Here is a 24,616-nt window from a genome sequence, read left to right on the forward strand (position 1 = left end):
GGGGGGGGGGGGGGGGGGGGGGGGTGCCCTGAGACCTTTGTGCAACTGTCTGGGCTCAAATGACCACATTTGTCTCCTATCACTTGGAACTGCAAACTTGCTCGCTGCTGGATGGTGAAGCCTTTCCCTAGCCGTGGGTCAGGAAGGCCAGGGACTTTTGTCCCCAAGTGGACACCTGACTCTAGCAGCTATCCAGCCTAGCCCGTTGGCTCCAGGGTCAAAGGATAGGGGCTCCAAACCCTGGGGAGCCCCATCACATGTTAGTCTTGTGCGGAGGGAAGTTGGTCTTCTGCTATCAGGGATTAAGAAAAGGAAGCAGTCTTTCTTTCCACCAGAGTCCTCCACAGTCATAGACTCAAGTGACATAAAGGGAACTTTTCTTCACTTTCTGAACCAACTTCTGTGTGTCCTTGGTCTGTGACCCCCAGGCAGAGTGAACTGCAGGAAGGAAGCAAGGATGGTAAATCCACTGGGATTCCGTGAAGACAATGTCCTTAAGGAAGCAGGCTGACTTTGTAAGAATGAGCTTCCCTAGAGACCCTGGGGTCTGTAACTTCAGAGTTTCCCACCCGGACTGGTAAACCCAGCCAGGCTTTATGAAAGCCCTGCTCTGGTGGGTCTCCCCCCCCCCCCACTCCACCTCCCACTGTTGTCCTCTCCCTGATACGGCCTCTCCAACTCCTCACCTTACTCCCTCCCAAGGAGTTTTCCTCCCTCCTCCTCTGTCTCTTGTCTCTATCAACTAAGTACCATGCTCTTCTTTCCTATCTCATTCTCGCTTCCTACTTCCTCATGGTTTTGCTTTGTGCCCCGGAAGCCTCCAGGAATCAGATGTCCTTTAAGGAGCTGGAGCTGTGTTTCTAGTGTGAGGACCTGCATTCTGCCCCAATGCAGCCCTCACTATATCCTTCTGCCTGTCCCGCTTCCAGCCTCCTCAGAGCGCTCTCCTAGGCCTTGCCCCTTGTCAGTCACTGCCTTGATGGCACCAAGCACGTCCATGCTACTGAAGACTCTCCAAAATAGCTCTTGGACCTCTTTATCCTTCTGTCCAAAAAGCTTGTTCAGTCTTCATATGTTGTCAGCTGGTAACTGGAAAGTAAATCTGGGATGTCTGATTTATACTAAAAGTGAATGGTGGATGAAAATGACTCAAAGCATCTCTAGGGGTACCTGGCTGGCTTAGTTGGTACAGCATGTGACTCTGATCTCCAGGTTGTGAGTTTGAGCCCCACACTGGGTATAGAGATGGCTTCAAAAAAAAAAAAAAAAAGCACCTCTAAAAGGGCAGTATTTTGACCTTAGAATTCCCACCATACCCTCAAAAAACCTGGAGTTCTGTTACGTAAAACAAACAAACAAAACATAATGGTATTCTTTTCTCCACACTAATGCAGGGGGAAGAAACTCAACTTCAGCTAACTTGAGCAAAAAATCAGAATATTACGATTCACTACAAAGCTGGGAAGTCTAAGCTTTGGTCCTGACTGATTTAGGGACTCAATTAAGGTTACCATATGGTCTCACCTCCATTTTACAGAAAGGTCTTAGTCATATGCTGGAAGCTACCACCAACTGACAACGTTTCAGCAAAGGCAAGGCCCCTTCTCATCTCCAAATCAGCTTGGGCCATTTGAGAAGGACTAATTTGCCAAGGACTTGGACCAGGGAGACTGGTAGCCTTACCAAATTTGCATGATCCGAATGAGGGATGAGCAGATACCCAAAGGAAGGAGGTAGCTGGGAGGACAAAGCAGGTACTGACCACGGCTTCTCACAGTGCTCGCTACATGCCTGGCACCGTCCTAAGCATATCATGTACACTAATTCACTCACTCCTCCCCACCACCCTGAGGAAGAGACACTGTTATGACCTTCATTTTCACTGATCAGGAAACAGGCACAAAGAGTAACTGACTCGCCCGGAGTCATAGCTGAGAAGGAGCAGAAGTCCCCTACAATGGTTCAGACAAGGGTTAAGTCTCCAATAGCTCTTACTACCATTTTCCAGAGTTAGAAGCTAGTAGACTAATTTCTTAGTATTCCAAATTGATACAGTTCAGGACCCCAGAATTGTAAGCACAAGAATATATAACCCTTTCCTACTTTCTTCCCTCTCATCCTCCCACCCTCTCGAAGGTAGGTAAAGATTTCCTTAGGCTTCCCCTCCCTCGAATGTTTCGCCTTCGAGTAGTTGTGTTTACACCTGAGCAGTATTTATCCTGGTCCAAGCACTGGCAGAAAGTTCCATGCATCAGTTTTTCTGACTTCTGTATTGAATGTAAGTCAGATTCACTCATACCATCTGTTTGAACCACCACTGCATTCCACTTTCTATCTTTAGTTTTTCCCAACTTTCTTTTCAGGGCCACCAAACTTTTTTTTTCACCAATTCAGGAGAGTTACTGAGAAGACAGAGGAGCTCCAGCCTGTAATGGAACATTAACTGAGACGAGCTGGGCTGACTTACCCGCTGAGTTCCCGTCTCTGGTCGGCAGGCTCCACATGTGCTGGAGGACGCTGTGCCTTGCCAGCTATTTGTAGAGACTGAACGGAGGTTGGAGAATCAAACTGGGGAGGCCAAAGCCATGATCCAGATTCTTCCTCTTGTGGATCCTCTAGAAGGAGTAAGTCCTCTCAGAGACGAGAGGAGGACCCCCACCCCCATTTCTCCCTTCTGACTGACTCTGTTGTCAGTACAGCATTGAAAGCACTGATGTGTTCATGGATATAATCTGTCCAAAGCTTTGAGAGATTATTGTTCCCCTCTTCATTCCCCCAAGTAACACTTGGAAAAGGACCTCTGGCCAACGTCATCTGCAGGGGCCTGGATGCAAACTCTGCATCTAAAGGGTGATCAACGGACATGTGTTGGGTTCAGAGAGAGAACAGAAGTCCAGAACTGGGCACGTACCTGGAGATCAGAGGATCTCTGGGTGGGTGTTTTCCCCTTTGTCTATCTCCTGCCTTCCAGAGGGAGCAACCCAATCTGTTCATGGGCTGCAGTGCAATAGCTTAAAGTCTAGACTAGGTTCTTCAACCCCTGATGAGCTCTTCCTTGTACCTATTAGCAGATCCCACCTCCTGGTCCAGACATTTATTGCTTCAAAGAAACTCAGACCAGAGTGCCCCCTGCCCCCTCCCCAGATCTCAAAATACATTATCCTCAGCAACACGGCAGCCATGCTAGTTATGATGGTGTTCCACAAAAAAAAATCTGCACCTCGGCCAAGTAATTTAGAAATAAATTCCTACATGTCACAAACCTTCTGATGTCACTCATAAGTAATTAAAACAGAATATAAAAATCTGCACAGGATCTAGCCCATTAAACACTTGGAGTCAAAACTCTTATATAAGAATTTCCTATATTTGTGAATTCACCTACTCACCAAAATTTACTTGTAACCCTCAAATCAGTATTAGCAATGCTTTCGTGATTATTTGCAGACACGTGCTGGGTGGTGAAAAGCTTGAGTCACCAGATGAGCACATTCCCAGCTGAGACTGAGGAAAGTGATGTGCTGTCATCTTGTTTCAGCTCTTACACTCCAAACAAGTAGTCTTTCTGCAGTCTATGCAGTATCCTGTTTTTCACATTTCATGGGCAATTTGTTGGTGATTTTGCTGTTTAAAATAATCCCCATGCACAGTGCTGTCTACTGCTCCTAAGCAAAGATGGCTGTGATGTCTCTTACAGAGAAAACAACATGATTCAGATCATCTTTGTTTAGGCACAAGTTATGGAGCTGTTGGCTGTGAACTCAATGAGGAAATAATATATATAAATAATGTGTCTCGAATCAGATGAACACCTAACACAAGGCTATATACCGACTGACAAAAGTGTAACCAGGTGCTTGTAGGAACACAACACTGTATTTCCCCTAGGAGCAATGGTTCAGTATTTGCTAATGCAGTGTTAGCAGCAGCTTTATAGAACATAACTTCCAAGAATGACAGGAACTGACTATACTTTACAACAATAATTCATTTTTGATGGTGCTTGGCAAAGAGACCTCTGATACTACCAGACAATGCAAGATATCAGTTCAAAGCTTAGGCCCCGCCTTTGTGCGTATGACTTGGTGAAGGGCAGACTTCCTATCCCTGCAAGGGTAGAATGAGGTAGTCTGAGACAGGAGACAGGGTGGGGGAGCACACCACGCATAGTTACCAGCCTCACGTTACTAGAGGAACCAAATGTCCTGCATAATACAGGAAGGACGAAATTCATTATGAAAGATGGGGAACATTACGGAGGAAAACAAGAAGAATGCTCATCTTCTTCCTTGGAAAACAAACTATGTTGAGAGAGGGAAAGAGGAAGAGAGCGAGAGAGAATGATCCGACAATTACCCTACACCACTAGGCTTCAAGCCACAGTATATGAAGACCCAACATGGACGATTTTAAGGGAATGGATTTCCAGATCTATTTCCACAAGTATTTATCTTAAAATTGATCTTCCTGAGGAATATGTACAATGGAAAAGCTCACTTTATTAAGGAAAGCCATCTCTCCCTTATCCTGATTTTACTATGGCTAATTGCCATGGAGTGTAAACACATCCTGAGCACTAAATAAAGAGACAATTAAAAATACTGCTCTAGGTATACAGAAAGGAAATGACTACAGTTAAAAGTTGGGTAACATCCAATTCCTTGTGTTTAATGAAACTTTGTTTTTAATGGAGACCTAATTGAGTTGTCAACTGAGAGATCATTAAACATAATTTTTGATGACAGGTTACTATCTTTCGGCAACTCCCAGCAACCATGAAGGTCATGACATAAGAGCCCCCAATACTTAACCTTCCCAAGCTTCATGGCACAGTTGTGCCTCTGCGGACCCCACAGGGAGGAAGCAGCACTTTCTCTAGAAGACTCTGTCCAGGAGCACCTGCCTGGCTCAGTCGGTGAAGCATGCAACCCTTGATCTCGGGGTCGTGAGTTCAAGCCCCATACTGGGCATAGAGATTACTTTTTTAAAAAAGACACCATGTCCAAGGTTACTGGTAGTGACTAGCAAGAAGTAAAAGGGAGCCCCACAGGGTCGGGAAAGCAAAGAAGCAGCAGTCATGCTGAGAAGGATGCTAAGAAGCTTGGGAGAGAGCAGATTTGGGGCCAGTCCCAGGCCAGTCCCAGGAGCATTCCTTATTACCTAAACAACCCAGGCAAATTACTCAGATGCCCTGAATTTACAGAAGCTTTACAATAAGCCCACCATAACCCTATCAGCTTATTGTGAAAATTAAATCAAATTGCGGAGCAAGCACAGACTCTGTTTCCTGGAAGGAAACATGAAAAAGTAAAGTAAAAAGTAAAAAGACAAAAGCTGAAATAAACCATATTCCCTCACATGAAAAAGTAAAGTAAAAAGTAAAAAGACAAAAGCTGAAATAAACCATATTCCCTCACCTGAAGGAGACTCTGTGGTGTCTGTCATCAGTATTATCACTCCTGGAAGGAAACATGAAAAAGTAAAAGTAAAAAGACAAAAGCTGAAATAAACCATATTCCCTCACCTGAAGGCAACCATTGGAATTCTATTAGAAGAGTTATCGCTAACATTTTTTTTTTCCTATTAGCCAGATGAGCACCCTTAATCTTGGGGTTAAGTCAGCTTTTCTTATTGGAAGAGAAAAAAAAAAAAAACACAGTGTGATTATCCACAGGTATATAGGATTGATTCCATTTTCCTCTGATAAGAGAAGACTGATTAGTTACAAGACATGTGAGTTGCAGCTTGTACTTATTTTTGTTTTTGTTGTTCTGTCATTTATTTATGGCTTGTGATTTATATTGTACTCATGCCCAGAGGCACACTGGCATGTTTTGTAAACTACCAAATAAACAGCTATATTCCAGATCCATTTGTATGGAGGTGAAAGCAAACATAAAAAATTGGGTAAAACAAGCTGGATTGAGAAGAGGATTGGAGGGTGGGAGGGGCGTTTTGAAAAACTAACATAATTATTATTAATCTGCCAATCCACGTTTAAATCCAGGGTCAGACCCCCTGCAAAAGTCAGTTACAAAGAACTTGCTTTGCTGATCATCAGCCTGGAGTTCTCCCTAGAGAGGTGATGTGTTTGGATCAGATCTATGCATGATTTCTCACAAGGTTCTTTTCTTGATCTTCAGCCAGTAATTACAAGGCAGACATAGTAAGCTTACTGACCCACCTCTTATTCTCTTAGCAACTCATCAGAAACCAGAATACACTCGATTATCTGATTTATTAGAGAGTGTTGTAGAAAGAATAAAAAGGGATGATACAAAAAAAAGGCACCAGTATATATTTTCCTAACACACCCATATTCTTTTCAATTCTTCCATACATGGAAGAAAGTTGCTTCACCAGTTCATATGAATGCTTCCATCCAGATGTCATGTTATCTGTATAGAAGAATAGCTGATATTTATTCATTGTTCTACATGCATTCTCATTGGTACATATCATATGGTTGCAGATTTACCTTTAGGCTAGTATTAGCACTAGTGCACATTGTGAAGGGCAATGCTGGTCAGACTTCATCGTGCATAATAATTCTAGTTCCCCCAAGATCTCAGGCGCTGCCCGTGCTGCCGCTCTGCTGCCTGTGGACCACACTTACTGTAACTCTGTTCTAACCTTGGGAGGAGCTGCGTGTTAAAACGCACAGCAGCTAATCCAGGAAGCTGATGAATCGCATACAGATAATGCAGGATAACTGCAGCATTCAATTACAAGTGAACAGTATTTGCCAGTGGTTGGTTTTGCCACAGGTATTTTAAACTATTTCCACATCCTTTCAAAGCTGTAATAATAGCTTGTTTGTCTTCTTCAGGGACATGTTGACACAAAATTTCCAGAAGGGGCAAATGAAGGAGAGTGGGATTATTTTAAAGAGCCCTAACTCCATGCTTGAAACCAACCAATCAGCACTTCCCTTTCATCCCTATGTAATTCCTGCATGAGCCTGGGAAGTACAGTACAAGGAGCACTCGAACCGCCTCCTGTGAGCCGAAGTCCTCATCTCAAAGTGAGGATGGTAACTCCAATATCAAAGACTCGATGCAAAAATTAAATGAATAATGCATATGAAAGCAACAACACTGCCCAGGGAGATCCCCCCTGAACTCCCCATTCTCTGAGGGCACCTCACTCTCTTCTTTCAGGGCACTCATCTTAGATTATAACTGCAAATGTAGGGGGTTTGTGTGTGTGATGATTTAATTGACATCTCTTTCCCCCGAACTACTGTAAACCCCACCGGCATTGCTTTTGCTCACTGTTGAATCCACAAAGCTTAATCCAGCTCCTGGTTTTTAGCGGGCACTCAGAGAATATTTATTGGATGAAAGACAGAAGGTGGCCCATGGTAAAAACTCGGTGAACGTTAATTTAAAAACGGATATATACAAAATATCCGGTGCCATCAAAATGAGGAATGGAGAGAAGGAAGGCATTCTTAATCATTAAGAATCTGAATCTGACACGGGAAACGGCTGCAAAGCTAACACAGCATTTGCAGGGGACTCTGAGGTTTTTCGCTGCAACCAAAGCAAATACTGACAAGGCTCGTGTTTAAGAGCTGGGTCATTACTTACTAGGAAAAACTGGCTGAGCGACTGGTCTCTTGGGTCTCCCTTGTTTGTTTAAGAATCTACTTTGTCTCTGATTCCTTCAAATGAATTGCCCGTTCCTTCTGAGTGCTCCTTCTTAATGGAAAATTTAAATCAGCGGTAAGCAAAGAATCTTCGAAATTTACAAGCACAATGCAGATTTGCAGCTCAGTAGCTCCTATAGGTCTGCCAAATTTGTCAAATTTATAATGATGGTCTGGGGGAAAATTGCCCCATTAGATTGCCGAGAACACTGCCACACACAGAACACATAAATTTTTACCTTTCAAGGATCAAAATTAATTTTTTGGTATGAGGACATTATTAGGACGGCAGTTTTACTGTACAAGTTAAAAATAGGAATTGCATAATAGGACAGAGACACTCTATCATTGAGCTCTTCGTCGAGGCGCACTGCAGCCTGTGTGTTCTTGGGAGAAAGAGACATAAACAGCTGAGTTCCCGAGGCAGAAATGGCACAGGGAGACAACATATACTAGTAATTGCCGACAATAAAAATAAATCTTAAAACAATTTTTACATACACATAAATGCAAAGCAGGCCATTTTAGACAGCTTTCCCAAGCTCTGCAATCAGATCTAAACCCACAGCGCTTGTGCAGTTTGTCAAATACAGTGTTCGTATGGAAAGCTTTCAAAATAAATTCAGATCTTCTGTAGTTTGGCATTAAGAGTCTACTCTCCTTCCACCACCACTAATTATTATCCTTGGGAAGTTATGTCTTTATGAAGAAAAGGCTTAAGGGATAAGAGTTCTGGATATTTATGTATCCAGTTTTCAGTTTGCTATGGTGCAGAGACAGGGCTCTCAGTCAGCAGGTGTGTCCTTTCAACTCACTCTCACACCTCTCACCCTCTCTCTGCCTCAAGGTTCTCTACCTTGCAAGAAGGAGATAAAAATAAAGTTAACCTCACAGACCAATGGCCAGGATTATTTTCTTAATTTTTATTTATGTGCGTGGATGTGAAATTCAGTTCTATTCCCCAAACAGCAATAGTTCTAGAGCATAAGCATCGGGTCTGGCAATAGGATTAATGTATGCAAAGTGCTCAGTAATACGGAGAACTACACGAAGATTTTTATTAATTTTTTTTATATACTTTCCCAAGTAAGGAAGGAACACGGATGCTGGCCATGGGTAGAAACAGCCCCAAATGGACACTTGTGAGCCCAGCCGCCCACAGGTTTGCTGAGCCCGCACCTCCGTAGGTCTTTCAAAGTGGGCAACGCTCAGTACTTTGCATCGACCTCCAGTGGTACCTGCCAATTATCTTGCCCAGGAACCAGCTAAGAGGGGCTGTACTCTAGGAGAGCTGCAATCTTGCTCTTTAAAAATAGAAAACCACTTTAATTCGTGTAGGTTTAACACAAGTGGGGACAGAGAGCTGGCTCAACCTTAGTGCCTTGGAGAGACTTCCTCCTTTGTATCGTAGAACAATCTGCTTTATCTTCAAGTAATAAATTGTTTCTCTGAGAATCAGAAACGAACTGGTCAAAGAGGACCTGTAACTGGTAAGCCAACTATAAACACAAATGCAGTATTGCTTTCCTAGTTTTTTATGCTTATTACTACAAGTGAGCGAAATAATCAGCCTTGAGGGTTATTTGATTTTTCAATTTTCAAACATCATTTGGTTCACAAGCTATAAACCACCAATTCACCAAAAACAAAGGAAATGCAAATGTTTTTTACATATAAGATCAGATGTTCAAGCTCAATTTGGAATATTTGAAATAAAAATCTAAAGAAAATCTTTTCTTTGTAGAATCACAAAAGATTTCAAAATTGTATTGGTGAAACATTCTGCTCGCTGATGATGGTTATGTACATTGATAAATATCACTGGAGGACAGCATCTATCAACTTTCAAAATATCTGTCTCATTACTCAGCAATTCCACTTCCTTTTTTTTTTTTCATAAAGATTTATTTATTGAGAGAGAGAGAGAGAGAGAGAGAGAGAGATTGAGCATGCGTGAGCTGGAGGAGGGGCAGAGGGACAGAAATCCTTAGGCAGTCTCCTCACTGAGCACAGAGCCCCAGGACTCAAGGCTCCATCTGGGGACCCTGAGATCACAACCTGAGCCAAAATTAGAGTCTGATGCTTAACCGACTGGGCCACCCAGGCGCCCCTTAGCAATTCCACTTCTGAAAATGGACTACAGAGTCAAAGCTTATGAGGAGGCCAGATTTTAAGGTCAAAACCTACACAAAATTTACAAATCTACTCTGAAATCCCTTCAATCCACCTCAAAGTATAACCTACCCTATAGAGTTATAATCTACATGTAAGAAATACATAAATAGGCAGAGATACATACGTACAATGTAATATTACAGTATGTCCAGCAACAAAGGATGATGAGACCATCACTCAGCATCTGAATTAAAAAGACAAAGCTGAATTTATTGAGAATACAGTAAACTAAAGGGGAAGTCTGCTCAGGCACATTGTCTTTGTATAGGGCAGACTGCTGAGTTTACATGGGTGGTTTTCGTTGTTTGTCATGGAAAGCATTGGTTTCAGGGGCTGGTGGCTCTCCAGGGGTGTAAGCAGCTTCCAACTGCACCTGGGAGGACACAGTGACTTGGTGAGACTGTTGCTTGGTCGAATACCAAGGCATCTATTGGCGTGAGTCTTGTCCCTGACTGGTTGGCTTCCTGCAGGCGGGCTTGACATTGATTGGTTGGCTTGTAAAAACAGTTCACGAAGTTGATCCATTGGTTTAAAACGAGTTCGGATGGCTCCTTGCTATCAGGGCCGCAGAACAATCCACCTTTTCTAAAATTTGTGAGAGTATTTTCATTCTTAATAGTTGAGCTCATGCAAGTGCCTTTTGCTGCAACTCAGTTTCATAATCACACAAGTGCAGGTGTGTGGACAACGATATTCCCTGTAAACAACTTGAATGAGGTGATTAAGTAATTTGGTAATTCTTTCTGTGGAATACGAAACTGCTGTTTCTTTAAGGAAGGAAACCAGATGTACTGATGTCCAAGAGTTTCCATGATGTGGTGGTGAGTGAAAAACACAAAGCTCGTAACAGGTTCCTACTATTTACATAGAACTTTCTGGAATGATAAGAAACTGATTAAAAAGTACCACAAGAAAGAGAATCCAGGAGCCTTTGGGTGGGAAGAGTGGAGACCCTTTCATCAGAAAGTCAGCATTCTAAAACCAGAAATCTGGACTCCGAATGCCATTCTCTCTTTCCACACTGCACTGCCAGATTCCTCTCTTCCACGTGATTGTTCTGACTGCTTGCATAAGAGCACCCCCAACACAGTCCATAAAATGCCTCTGGGACCATATCACGTAACACTGTCAGCCAAAATCCCTCTCTTCTTTGTTCATTCTTATTTGTCTTCTTGAACATGTTCTCTCAGTTTGGCAAACCAGGGGCAAACACCCATCTTAGAGATCGTCCTGAGGCCGGACTGTCCTGCCGGCAGATGTCTATACCACACGCTTTCCCGGCCCACCTGCTGCTGCTCCTCCTCCCCGGGGGTCTTACCTCCTGGCGTTGACATTCTCCCTACACCGGAAGCCTGTTTTCTCCACGTTCCCTATTTAGTCAGTGCAGAGCTGACATATTCGCACGTATGTCTTTCGACCGCCTCCTAATCCAGTGCCTCCGGGGCCCCTGAAGGACTCCCAGCAATCTTCCCTCAAACCTTCCCCGCCTCCTGCATGCCTTCGAGAGGCTCAGAACTAAACACAGCTAGGCGGGTGCGGCCTCCAGAGAGCCGCACTGCAGTTGACTACGGCGAGAAGGGAACTCATGAATGCAGAAGAAACTGGAGCAAGAACAAAGTCCTGTCAGAATGACTGAAATTTCTGCCCCAGTCGGCACTCGGTGAGGGGCGGCCCAGGGAGTGAGAAGGGGGTACCCACCACAGGCGGGATGCTACTAACATGACCTGAGGCCCATGGTCAGCCAGCAGAAGGTGCTATCAGAACAAAATATTCACACTGCTGGGTGTTTTTCCTGTTGGAAGGGGGCGGGTGGATTAAGTAGGTGGATTTATATATTTTTATTTAACTTTCAACAATTACACAGGTACACCATGGGCACTATGAAAAAGCAGAAATTGCGGTGCCTGGGTGGCTCAGCTGGTTAAGCCTCTGACTTGACTTCCGCTCAGGTCATGATCTTGGGGTTGTGGGATGGAGCCCCTCCATGGGTTCCATGGGAAGTCGGCTTGGCATTCTCCTCCTTCCTCTCCCTATGCCTCTCCCCCAACTCTCTCTCTCAAATAAATAAATTAGTTAAGAAAAAAAGAAAGAAAAAGCAGAAACTACATACAAGTAAAATGAAGCAAGTACAAGTTAGAATCCATGCATTCAGGAACAATTATTGTGAACATTAGATATACTCTAGATGTTTTTCTGTATACATCCACAGATGTTTAAATTTGATTTTTAAATTTATATTGGGATTCAATGATATATTATAAATATTAAGCATTTTTCACAATTTTGTTCTTAATCATAGCAAAGAATTCTTCAGTGTCTGCATTTCATCTAATGTTGGACATGTGGTCTGCCATGGACCTACCTCATTTACATTTAGCTAGCTCATTACACCCATTTCCTGTGGTTGGGTGCTTTCAACCAAGAAAGAATTCATTGAAAATTGAAGCAAACAGACATTCATTTGGGTGATTAGAACTGCAATTCGGGAGGCACAGATTCAGGTAGAAACTTGAATAGTTGTTTGCAAGAAGACGAAGAGGGGGCAAGGTTCTAAGCCGAAAGACCGCAGCGCTGTTCTCATTTAGGTCCGCTATGAAAAACAGAGGTTGAAATCAGGTTAACTGGGACTGGTTGGGTCAATATGCAAATGAGGGACTGAAGACTGTTATGATGGATTGGCTGCTTTTGAAGTGAAGGACGCAGGAGATCCAACTGTCCTGGTGAGGAGTGAGTTCCGTGCAAGCTGATGGCCATGCGGCCCACTGTGATGTGCAAAAAGTTCAGAATTTCTCCCATAAGGATGTGCCTAAGTCCCTCTTCCCATCCGGCCTCCATACCCAATTTTAGAAGAGACTCCCTCAGCTAGGCTTGCTGGCTCCATTATGAAATCTCTTTTTACAGCACCCACTGATGGAGTTTGTTCTCGCCGTTTATAATGTAGGCAGGCGTCTGAACGGCTCTCTCTGCTTCAGAAAGTGGAATCTAATGACCTTTGAAAGAGACCTCTTTTGTCTTGGGAATGTCATTAATATCAGCCCTCAGGTGACCCCAAAGGAAAACAAGAGCTACCTTGTTTCTGTTTTGAACTAAGTTACCTTCCATCCTGAATATGGGTGCTGCAGACTTGAACGAGGCAAGCATCGAGTTCAGCATTTTACATCCTGTCGTAGCTTTAGCTCGACTGTTCTAGGAAGAGGCAAAGTTTGTCCTACCAAATAGAGCTTCAGTCTGAAGGGTGCCTGTATTTGTCTGCTCATGCAGCCACAATAAAACACCTCAAACTGGGTGGATGACAAATGTATTTTCTCACAGGTCTGGAGGCTAGAAGTCCAAGATCAAGGTTCCAGCTGATTTGATTTCTGATGAGGACTCCCTTCCCGGCTCGTAGATGGCCACCTCCTTCTGGCCATGTCCTCACATGGCTTTTCTTCAGTGTATACACGTGGGCAGAGATAGCAAGTGAGCTCTCTTGGTATCTTCGAAAGAGGACTTTGGCTGCCTCCATTTGACCTGAAACTTTTTAGTTGGATTCTTTTTTTTTTAAGATTTATTTATTTATGGGGGCGAGGGGTGGAGCAGAGGGAGAGACTGAGAGAATCTCAAGCAGACTCCACACTAAGCTGGGAGCCTGGAGGCGGGCTTGATCTCATGACCCGGAGAACATGACCTGAGCTGAAATCAATAGTCGGATGCTCAGCTGTCTGAACCACCCAGGCACCCTGGGTTCTTCTTTCCAGCTAGTCTCTTGGCTCAGGCAGAAGACCCCGAGGGCAAATCATTCCCTGATAGGAAAAGAAAGTACCCCCTCATGCAACAAGGACTGCCCTGGGCCAGAGTCAGCAAGCCCAACCCCTGACTGACTCTAAGACAATGATCGATTTGACCTTCACTGCCCCCCTGCATGTACCCACTCCCCTCTGTCCTACATTTTCCTTATACAACCCTGCAAGTATTTTTGGCAGTTTGGAAACAGTCTTTGAGACATTAGTCCTCTGTCTTTCCAGGGTTGGCTTCACTGAAATAAATTCCTTTCTTGTTCCTCTACCTCTCATTTCTCTGCCTTTGGATTTTGTGAGCAGCGAGCAGCCGTATCTGGACTGTTTGGGACCCCTGGAGCCAGATGCTCTTGCAGCCCTGAACCCCGGTTATATCTTTTCTTATAAAGACATTAATCCTAACAGATTAAGATCCAGCTCTTACGACTTCATTTAACCTGAATTACTTCCTTAGAGGCCCCATCTCCACATACAGCCATCCTTGGAAGTGGACACAAACATCCAGTCCAGAACAGTGCATATCCACCTGATGGTGTCACTTAAGACCGACCAGCCCTTGAGGGGTAACGTTAACTTGTCTGGTGGCCTTGAGAGTGCGCAGAAAGCTCCTCACAACATTGGTGGGCGTTCCTCCCACCTATCACTGTCAGGTAGAAACAGCCGTGTGCGGCTGTAAAGGAAAAGAGATGAATATATCCTCCACAGACCCCTCAGCGCCTGGGAACGTGCCGGATGCTGAATATGGGTTCAGGGCATGCGCGTACCACCGTGAAGAGCTCTGGTTCTGAGCTGACTGAACGCAAAGCCCAACTGCACCTCTTGTTTGCTATCTCGGGAAGATTACTTCGGCTCTTGGAGCCAGAATTTTCCAGCAGACAGATGGGGCGCTCTGTGAGCCGTGCCAAGGCCCGGGGTTGTTGACTCGCCTCCGGTGAGGAGCAGCCCCCTGGGGCGCCGCACAGTAATTGTTGACGCCTGTCACGACAGGCTAGCAATTGGGCAGCACTAAACAGGCTTCCGTTTCCTCATCTCTCAAATGGAGTTTCGCACTTGGCGTGGCCCCAATTTGTTCAGGGATTTCCTTCACCTTCTTGGGTAAGTGTGGACTCTACCTGGCCCTCAGTTCCTACAATGATGGAAACAAGGGACTTAGACCAAAGCACATCAGGCTCCGTTTTAACTCCGCAGGGCTGCCACAACCGCTGGTACTGAGGAGACACAATTTTACATTGTGTGGAGGTGAACATGTCAGAAACTCTTTTCCCAACCCCACCAGCAAGGGCTGTGAACCGAGCCGCATGTTTCCCCTGTCCACCTGAGAGGGTTCGCTATGAGCTCATAACATCGTAAATGACTCACAAGAAGTAAAAGTGTGAAGTGTACTAACTCTAGGACTGGTCAGGTTTTATGACGACACGGATCATTCACCCGTTCATTTACTACATACTTACTGATGGCCTACTACGTGCCACACACTGCTCTGCACTGACATACGGTCACTCTAAAAAGTCCACGTTCCTTTCCCCATTGATGCCGACAGTGGAGGAAGCAGTCAATAAACAGATAACCGAGTACATACAGAACATGGATGCAGGAAGTGCTATGGGATACATAAAATGGGGTGAGGGAGATGGGGTGCTGGGCAGGCGACCGGAGATGGCTTCTCTGATCACATCTGGGCAGAGGCAGAAGGTGTGTGACAGTGAACCACCCAGTATCAGGGAATAGGTTCCGTGACAAATCTTACTGCCCATAAGCTTAGCCCTTACAATTTAAAAGACACTAAGAATACACACACGTTTGCTACAAAGGAGTAAAGTATAAATGATACTAAAATAAAACAAACATCGACACCCTCACTACCCAGCATAATAAAAAATGAGAGCCCTCATACCAATGTTCAATTTTTATATTATTTTTTAAAAGGAATTTTGCAGAAGAATGTTAAAGGACAAGAGATAAATAGTCAAGTTATATTTCTAAAATGAAAGAGGCAGGTAAAAAGCAGCCTTTGCAACTTCTGTCCTGGCCAGAATCCAAGATGGCCACACTCTTGTTGGAACACACTGGTTGTCATTGCTTCTGTGCCTACCTTAGTCTGTGGCTCTGTATCCAAAATGTTGTTCCTTTGGGAACCACAGCCAAAAAAGAGATGGGGTGGTTCTGGAGTCAGAACACAGGCTCAAATGGTCCTTTGTCTCCCCATATCCTATCTACAGCTGGTCTCTTCCCATGGTGACGCCCACTTGCCATAATGGCACTAGAGTAGTCTCATTTTCAGGGGTCTCTCTTTGGCTTGTCAGCCTTGTTGTTCCCAGGAATTATGAATCTCATTTGGAACTCATGAAGTCCCTGTGTCTGGGGTAGCACTGATCCACACAGCTAAGTCTGCACCCATTTTCCCTCTCATGTATCACACCTGCAATGAGATTGGACACTCGATGAGGGACTCAGAAAAAGACCTGAAGATAACCCAGCTGTACCAGTCTGGAACGGTTGTCTTGATTACTGTGTTTTGCCCTGTAGGACTGGCAGCTATGTAAAGAGCTGAAGCTTCTAACACCTTCTCCCTACAGATTATGACATTGATCTGCCTCCTGCTTGTCATCTCCCTGCCACCCAGCGCAAAGTTCTCCTGATTTGTACAGACCCTTTGTGCTTACAGATCCCCCTGGGGCTCAGGATCAGCGGGGTCCCTTGTAGAGCCACAGGAGTGGAAAAGTATCCAGGTTCCTCTTATTTCTAAAGATGGTGATGGGGTTCAGAACATGCTACCCCAAAACAAGTCACCTTGGACATACTGGATATTTTCAGCTGAAGGAATTTGAGAAACAGCAGGTATAGAAAGGACTATCTGACCTCCTCCTGCAGCAGGTGGTGAAACCCTCTTGGGAGAGGTCCCCTCCTCCCTACCCCTAGAAGAAAGAAACATTCTTCCCTCTGAAGAGGAAGGGACACAGAGAGGAATCTGGACAAACAGGCCTTGCCCACTGTCCCCCAGCTCACTACACTTATCTGAAATTCTTTGTTTTATCATATTTTTCCACGACTTTGTACTTCTCATCGAACCTAGCATAAAAACACTTCAGTTTGACATTTCTCTGGTTCTTCATTTCTTTGTGAACGCTCCTATGTCACTTAAAACTTATACAAATAAATTTGCATACCTTTCTCTGGTCGTGGGGGTCCCAGCTAAGAATTTGGAAGGATAAAGGAAAAAGTTGTTTTTCTCCCTTACAATAGAGTAGCTGCAAAACCTCCCAAAACCTTCCCCCAGCTTGCAACCTATTCTGGGCTTAGGAGTCCTTATTCTCTGTCAGAATCGGGCTTTGACTTGTGCTAAGGATCCATGTTTGGCTACTTCTTCCTGAGACAGTAGAAATAATCCCAGCTCTGTCTGTGGTCTGCCCTGGGGGCTGGGGGTGGGGCCTTGGGTGCCACTGCCTATGGGTTGCTATTCATTGGTAAGAGCCCAGAGTCTTTGGCACCAACCAAAGGGGTGGGGGTAGAGGGAAATTAACTTGTCCCACCTAAAGGGAGAAGAAGGGAGGGGGTGGCACTTAGAGCAGGTGCTTTGCGCAGAAGGTATGTAGCCTTTGATGCAAGAGGAAGATCTAGAAAATTACCATTGAACATATTAAGGGTTATTCCTTTTTCTTGAATTTCCAGAAAAATAAGCCTCTTAATGTCATATTTCGTAATCCAAATTCATGAGATGTCTTTTTCTGAAACTGAATTGAAATGCTTATTTTGTCTTTGAAAAACAGCACAACAGCTGATGGGGGTTCAGGACACCACCCCAAAATATAGCACATTGGCATATCAGATATCTTAAACTTAAGCAATTAAAAAAAAAAAAAAAAAAAGAACAGCAGAAGCAGGAAGGTCACTCTAGATACCTTCTCCCCCCCCACCACCACCATCACCCTTCTTCCTTGAAACAGGTCCTAACCTCGCAAGTGAAAGGCACCCTACAAGTACCAGGACGTGGGAAGAAATTCTTTTTACCAGAGGTGGTGAATTTGGGGCCAAAAAATCTGTACAAACAAACCTTGTTAAACTAACCTTTATCTTCCTAGGTATGTCACCACTGATTACTACTCCTAGCCCAAAACCCTTTGTCTTCTCAATTCTTCACAAATGTATGATTTCTTTGTCTAAAGGATATAAAAGCTTCCTGCTCTGGTCACTTCTTTGAGTTTTCATTCTTTTGTGAAGGCTCCCAAGGATACGTAAAAATTCAATAAAATCTGTATACTTTTGCCCTGTGATCTGTCTTTATCAGTTTAATTTTCAGACCCAGACAGAAACCCTAAAAGGGTAAAGGAAAACTTTCTCTTCCCCTACACAGCCTTTAAAATATGTTTCCATTTGCATAATGATAACAGACACGTAAGAGTAATACAATAGCCAAAATGTACTAACTAATATGTACAACTCTGTGTGTATATGTACATAATGTAGAAATACACTTAATTTATTTGAAGATTTATTTATTTTTTTGAGAGAGAGGAGGGGAGAGGGGCAGAGGGAAAGGGAGTCTTAAGCAGACTCTGTGCTGAGTGTGGAGCCCAGTGCGGGGCTCAGTCTAGACCTTGAGATCACAACCTGAGCCAAAACCAAGAGTCAGATGCTTACCTGACTGCGCCACCCGGGTGCCCCAAAATACACTTAAATTCCCAGTAATAGCATTATGGATGATGTTTTGATTTCTCTTTGGACTGTCCTGTATTTTTCAAGGATCCACAGTGAAGATATATTAGTTTCCATGAGTTGCTATTTAAAACTGTTTCAAAACATTAAATTTATCCACTAGCAGAAATTCAAAAGGATTTACTTCAGGCCGAGGAAAACAATCCAGATAGAAAGACTGAGATATAAGATATGGCTAATGTGGATAAATCTAAAACAGTAGCTGTATGAAACAGCCATAATGTCAAATATGTGTGCGTAAAAACAAATGGGAACCCAAATCTGGGCCACAATTGCATTTGCCGTGGGAGGGGCTACCACAGCGACTGCAGCACACTGGGGGCATAGTTTACGAAGGACAGAGGGACCACAGGAGTGAAAAGAGATGATGAGGTCGCAGAATATAGGTGAGGTTTGGTGGAGTGGAGCCCGGAGCCCACGACCAAGAAAGAATTCTTGAGGCATCTTTGGTGCAAAATTGGTGGTTTATTAAAGCACGGGGACAGGACCCGTGGGCAGAAAGAGCTGCTGCACCGGCACTGTGACAGGTGGCTGTTATATACCATGGGGTTGGAGGAGGTAAGGAAAAAGGAAGGTTGAGGAAATACTTTCATATGTTAAAGAAGACTCACAAGATACCAGAGGCCTTGCCATTGTCAAGTTAAGGTTGTTTTTCCCTCTAGCAAGGCATTAACATTAAGATGGTTGGGACTTCCTGGAGGCTGCAGATTATAAGGGCATTTAATTGTATCTATATTCCCTTCCAGAAGCTGGGTTATTGGTAGAAATGCTTCCTTCTGGTAAATTGCTAAAGACATTTGTAAACTGAGGGAGACTTAAGTGTTGCAGGATTGTGGTATCTATAGGTTAACTATTTCTTTGTCCTTTAGGGCAGCCAGGCGTGCCTGAGGAATGTCACGCACACCCCATGGTGGTGGGGGGGGGGGTGTGGGGTGTCAGTTTCTGCTTTGTCCTCAGCTTGCCTTCTGTTCCCTCATCAAGAGACACACTTAAAATTTGCTTTAAGTACTTCTTTCAAGTCAGTAAAATAGAGAAAAAGACCGCTTTGGCCACATTTGAGGGTGACATCATCACAAAACATAAATTCAGGATTTCTATTGCGGGAGTTAAAGACAACATAATACACCTTTGAGAACAAGTTTAAACCTTAGTAACTTAAGGTGAGAAAAACAAAGAACCATAATAACTTAAAAGTAAGCAAGTCTTTGGTGATTCGGCCATTTTGTCTTACAAAGCCAGCGAGCCAACCTCCAGCGCTCACAAGCTATTCATACATTCTCCAGACAAAATTAAGTTAGTATATGGAACATGGGCAAATAAAAGTTCTGTGAAATTGTTTCAGTTTCCTTATAATTTAATGTGACCTCTTATTTATGGGGGACTCCTATTTCTAATTCCATATGTTTTCTGTTTCCACAGTAGATGTGAGGCTATACATCTTGTTGCCATCTCCATCATTTCCGGTAGCTAAATCATGGTGACTTAAGCTAACAAAAGTTTTCGATGCTGTTTAATTTTCTACTTGCTAAATATCCAAGGACACGGGAGGAAAAGGAATATGCGCTTGGGTAAGACAAACCCGTGGATTCAATGAATTTAAAGAATATCTTCGGAAAGTCTCTGTATATTTAACATTCATGGGGTGACTGAGCAAATGAATGGATATGAAAATGACCTGACGTTTACGCACACAATCAAGCAAACTACTCCATCACCTTTCTTCCTTTGGTTTTGCTTCCTCTGCCAGCTGGTTCTGAGCCCTGCGCTGGTGTTTTGTGCAGGACTGTTTCCAAGTTGGCCTTAGCAGTTGGGGAGCATCAGCCTGGGGTCTGCCGTGGTTCCACCTAGCACTCAGCAGCACACGCCCTTCCCTGACTGAGAGGGAGTGCGGCTGGCTGCTGACACCTAGACTCGCGGCACAGGACCAGCCCCCGCCACGGACCTGGTCCCCAGTCAAGCTAGCACCGGAGCACTTGGCCTGTGGCCTTGCATCCCATCCCAGTGGTGACACCCAGTTCCACCCGGTCCTCAAATCGATGTTGCGCACTCAGCCATGGGCTGGTCAGCCCTCACATGGTAGGAGTGAAGCTGGTGAAAAGGCGACATGTCAAACAGTTGGAGGAGAAAGTAGGCAAAGCTGTACTTAATAAAGAGGTTTAAAAAAAAAAAAAGATTCCGATAACAGAGGGATGTATTTGAAGGAAGTTCTAACCAAAGATACCACTATCACTCCAAAGACTTGTGCATGAAGAAATGCAGAATGAACCAGAAGTCACAGAGTTAGAGACCCTTCAGAAACAGGGGGTCTTAAAGGTCCAGCAGTTCAAAGCCCTCCCTACAGGTGAGGAAGACAGGAAGGCCAGATCCTGCCCAGGATCCCATACTGTGTACATGGCCGAGTGAGGGCGATGACTGTCCATTAGTGTGCCACCTCACAAGACACCCTGGCATACACTGTCTCCTTTATTCCGCCACGCTAACCCTGTAAATTCGGTATTTATTATGATGCATGTTCTACAGCTAAGGAAACTACCTGTCGGGGATGCGATTTTGCTCCTCCCATGACACAGAGTCCAGGAATCAGCTTGATGGTTTTCTACCCCTGACCCAGGTGTTTGATAATAATTACATGCAGAGCTGCATGGAACCAAGTTTTGAGAATGATTCTGAGATCATTGAGAGAGGTAAACCATAACTTTGTAAAAAAGAACGTAACTATAGGGATAAATTTAAACCAACACTGCCTGAGCAATATAATAATAGTTACAAATCACATTTTTATTAACAAAATTAAAATACATTAATATCAATTATAACATATGACTTTGAAGGTAATAAATGGAGTTATATTGTTCTAAAAGCCCATGTATTTTCTAGGAAGAAAGTAAAAGTATTGATACTTTTTTAATCTTGATTATATGTATATAATTTTCAGTAATAATATATATTATACACAATATCATGTACTATATAATATATTATTTCTTTCAAGTTAACCAGTACAAGAATAAAGAGTATATGACTTAACCAGCAGAAGGGAAAATGAAATGATAGAAATTACCCAGTCCAATAGAAGGGACAAACAGAGAGAAAAAACACAGGATGGGCAAGACAACTGAAAGGGTTAAATAAGATGGTAGATGAGACCAAGGCACCTAGTGGCTCAGCTGGTTAAGTGGCCAACTCCTGATTTTGGCTCAGGTCATGATCTCAGGGTTGGGAGATCGAGCCCTGCATCAGACTCCCTGCTCAGCGTACAGCCTGCTTGAGATTCTCTCTCTCCCTCTCCCTCTGTCCCTTTCCCCACTCACACTCTCTCTCTCTGAAATAAATAAATCTTTTAAAAAAAAGTTGGTGGATGAAACCTAATTATGTCAACAGTTGTGTCAAGTATAAATAGACTAAATGCTCCAGCGAGCAGCCACGCTTTGTCTGAAACCTCCAACTTTAATCCATTTATAAGAAAAACATCTAAATCATTAAAATACGTAAAAGTAGAAAGTAAAATTATGAGAAGAGGGTAAATCAAAAGCACACTGGTGTATCTGCATTAATAACAGACAAGAAAGACTTCCAGGCAAAACAGCACATGGGAGACATGCAGTCACTTCACAATGGTCCCAAAGAAGGGACGATTTTAACTTGTACTCAGAACAACATGGCCTTCAAATTAATTAATTAATTAATCAATCACAGAATGACTATAAGGAAAGACAGATCCACAATCAGTGTGTGAGATTAAAACATACCTGCATAAATTATAGAACAAGCAGACAAAATATACCAGTATGGACAATGAAAATACGAACATAATTACAAATTTGAGCAAAATGTGTGCACAATACTGAATAATGCACATTCTTTTATGGCACGCACTAAATATTTAGGGAGACCGACTATATACTAGGCCATAAGGTAAACCTACACAAATCTCAAAGAACTGAAATCATACGGAAGTTTTCACTGACAGCAACATAATTAAGTGACTAATCAATCACAACCTGACAACTAGAAAACGCTCATACATTCGGAAGGTAAGACCCCGACTTCCAAGTTGTCCATGGGTTAAACATGAAATGTTAGTAAACTACACAAGGTTTAGAAAGGAATGATTACAAACACATACCAAAATGTCCCTGAAACTCTTTATGCCAAGAGAGTGAAAGACTTACAGAAAATGGAAAATTTGCTGAAAAAAAAATAAATAACTTACCAAAACTGACTTATGAAAGAACTAAAAACCTGAGTCATAACATAACCATGAAACAAATGGAACAAGTCATTTAAAATCTTCCCCAAAAGGAAACTCCAGGTCCAAGTGGCTTCAATGGTTGAGTCCCCCAAACATTCAAGAAACAAAAAAATAGGATGGAGGGAATGCAGAGCAGCATTATTAAAAGAAAACGTATCTGAGAAACATACAGATCAAGAAGAAAGACCTAAGTTAATATATAAGTTCATGTTTCTGCACTTGGTAAGCACCCCAAGAGAGTTAATTTTTAGCTTTACTAGCAGTCCAAAAGGAAAGACCTGAATCCCAGAAAAAATCATCCCCCTCCAGCACACCTATAGCAAGGACTGACCCAGCCCTTCCCCCAAGGTGCCTGGGGGACTGTGGGTGGGGGCTGCAGACCCTCCCACAACGCCCCACCCCACCCCCTGCCTCCCACACGGCTCACTAGGCCCCTGGCTAAACTCACATGTTATCTCATTTAATCTTCACACCAGGTCTCTATGTTGTGGGTCCTATTCTTAGCTTGATTTTACAGATGATGAAACAAAACTTCAGAGAAGTGATTCTTATGGTCACATAGTTAGCAGATGGTGGGGTTGGAACAGAAGACAGGGAAACTGACTGGAAAACTCATACCTTCAGCTCTTCCACAACTATACTTTGAACGGCGCCCCGAGCCTCCCAGCATCAATGAGGAATATTTGCTTTCCCACAACACTCCCCTTCCTTGGCACAGATAAACCAGCCCTGACTATTCCAAAGAAGCATATGGTGCCGAGGACTGACCTTTGATAGCTGTTTACAGAATGCCAACATGAAGCGGTCTGTGCCACCACGCGACACCAGGCGGTCGGCAGTTATCCACAACAGGTGTTTAAAATTGCACTTGACAAATATTTATTATCTCCCTAAACCAGGGATTAATAATGGAAACTATCCTATAGAGTTTTGGAGAATCATTAAATGAGTCAATACATAAGTCCTTTTACGTCACCCACCAAGAAGCAAGCAGATGGCATCTTCACAGAATACCTGCCGCCATTCTATCATGGCCAACCAAACCCTGAGTATTCTTTGTCTGTACTGTCGATGTGGGATTCTGTGTCTGTCCAGCCCCATCTGCATTCCATTCTCAGGAAGATCCACTACCAGTTACAAAGAACAGCCAAACTCATGATGTTCGTTGCTTTCACAGAGGAAACATCCTACTTCTGAAGGAGTATTGGAGGTTGATCGATTCAATCCAATCACCAAGTGTACCACCTTACCCCCGTGCTCTTGGCTTCATCACCCGGAGTGAAGGAGCCCCCATCTCTCTTCTGGAATAAATTTCCCATCCAGACACATTACTCTCACTCCTCTGACAGCTGTGCCAGGTTCAGTACTTTAATTCCCCAGAGATTTTGTTGCATGGGTCAGTCCGGTGTGTAACACCGCATCTAAGGAACCATGAGTCACGTGTTACACACATTTCCTATTTTTATCTTTGCTTGTGTGTTGTGGGCTTTTAAAACAGATATTGGTTTTCCTGAACCTTTGTATTCAAATTCATTCTTAGCTTGAAAGAAAAGAATTATAAAGTCAAATTTAAAGAGCAGACTTCTCCTAAACCGGTGGCTAAGCCGCTGCTCCCAGCGAGCAGAGAGAGAAGCCAGGGACCAGGTCACCGCGACGGCAGGACTGTGATGGCCGCTTCCCTGCCAGCACCGTCTGCTGGTCCTTCCATCCACAGCAAGAACAAGAGGACCAGTGTCCCTGGCACGTACTGGTCTTGATGCCATAGACAAAATAACGTCTCCTAATAAATCTGACGTCCAAATGTAGAAAGAATGGAAACTGTGAAGTGTGCTGAATGTGAGAGAGGGTGCGCCGGTTACAGGAACGTCAGGTCACTGCTCTGACCCAGGAATCTTAGTGTAGGGGGCACACATTCCACAATCCATAAACTCCACTCTGGTACAAAAGTATTTTTAAAGATCTCTATTTCCAGCTCCCGTTCTGCAGTTAGCAGTAAACTTAATAGCTGTTACCTTTGTAAAGAAGAATGAATTGGGAGGAGGAACTGTT

At 43.7% G+C, this 24,616-nt stretch overlaps 1 pseudogene; it reads left to right on the top strand.

Annotated features, from left to right (window-relative positions):
* The first annotated feature begins 15,643 nt into the window (after positions 1-15,643).
* LOC103663223 lies at positions 15,644-16,145 on the top strand (annotated as a pseudogene).
* The last annotated feature ends 8,471 nt before the right edge of the window (positions 16,146-24,616 follow it).

Source organism: Ursus maritimus, unplaced genomic scaffold (genome assembly GCF_017311325.1).
Source record: "Ursus maritimus isolate PB19 unplaced genomic scaffold, ASM1731132v1 scaffold_34, whole genome shotgun sequence".
In the NCBI taxonomy this organism is placed as follows: Eukaryota; Metazoa; Chordata; class Mammalia; order Carnivora; family Ursidae; genus Ursus; species Ursus maritimus.